The sequence below is a fragment of the Petaurus breviceps genome, unplaced genomic scaffold (genome assembly GCF_028583685.1).
Source record: "Petaurus breviceps papuanus isolate PSGF00001 unplaced genomic scaffold, PetGlider_PUasm1.0 91133, whole genome shotgun sequence".
NCBI lineage: Eukaryota > Metazoa > Chordata > Mammalia > Diprotodontia > Petauridae > Petaurus > Petaurus breviceps.
The window spans coordinates 41,297,315-41,298,201 of NW_027187419.1; positions in this window are offsets into that span (position 1 = coordinate 41,297,315).

The window sequence follows — 887 nt, forward strand, 5'->3', positions numbered from 1 at the left end:
TCTTTCTTTCTTTCTTTCTTTCTTTCTTTCTTTCTTTCTTTCTTTCTCCTTCTCCCTTCCCTTTTCTTTCCCTTCATTCTTTCCATTTTTTGTTTTTTCTCTTTTTTCTATTTTTCTCTTACTCCATCTCTGTCTCTCAATGTGAGTCTGTCTCCTCTCCCTCCTTGTGTGTGTGTGTGTGTGTGTGTCTGTCCGTCTGTCTGTCTCTTTTTCAGTGGACCTAGGTTTTCATTCTTTCATGCAGCTGGCTAGAGCTCTGAATTTGGCAAAGTTTATATGGCTAGTGTGTATATCAGAAGCAGCACATTACTCTAAAATTTGCCCTCTATCCACAATATTATGATCCCTGGTCTGTAAAATAAGTATAATAATAAGTATTATTATAATAGTGTAAAATTATATAAGGATTCTGTAAGATGCATAGCATAACTATTATTATCCTCATATTAATAATAAAAATTATTATACCCATTTTACGTATCAAGAAACTAGGTAACATAATGCCATGCTCATCTAGCTAGGAGTTGTAGAATTAGGGATATGAACTCAAGATGTCTCATGAATCCAAGTTTTGTGGTCATTCTTCTACACTATGCAAACTCTTATGACTGCCCTTCAAGTGATACACTCAAGGCCTGAAGATTTTAAATGGAAAGTTAGGGCATGAATTCAGGTCTTCTGACTTTAGCACCAAGACATTTCTTACTCCATCATGCTGGAGTTGCTAATTCTCCTCTGTTGATCCTGTTCTCTCTCTCTCTCTCTCTCTCTCTCTCTCTCTCTGTCTTCATGCTTTTATTAATTTCCTCTCTCTCTCCTCTTTTATTTCTTTCTGCTTGTCTTTAATAGAAAGTCTAATGACAGGTTCTTTCTTTCAATATCTCAAA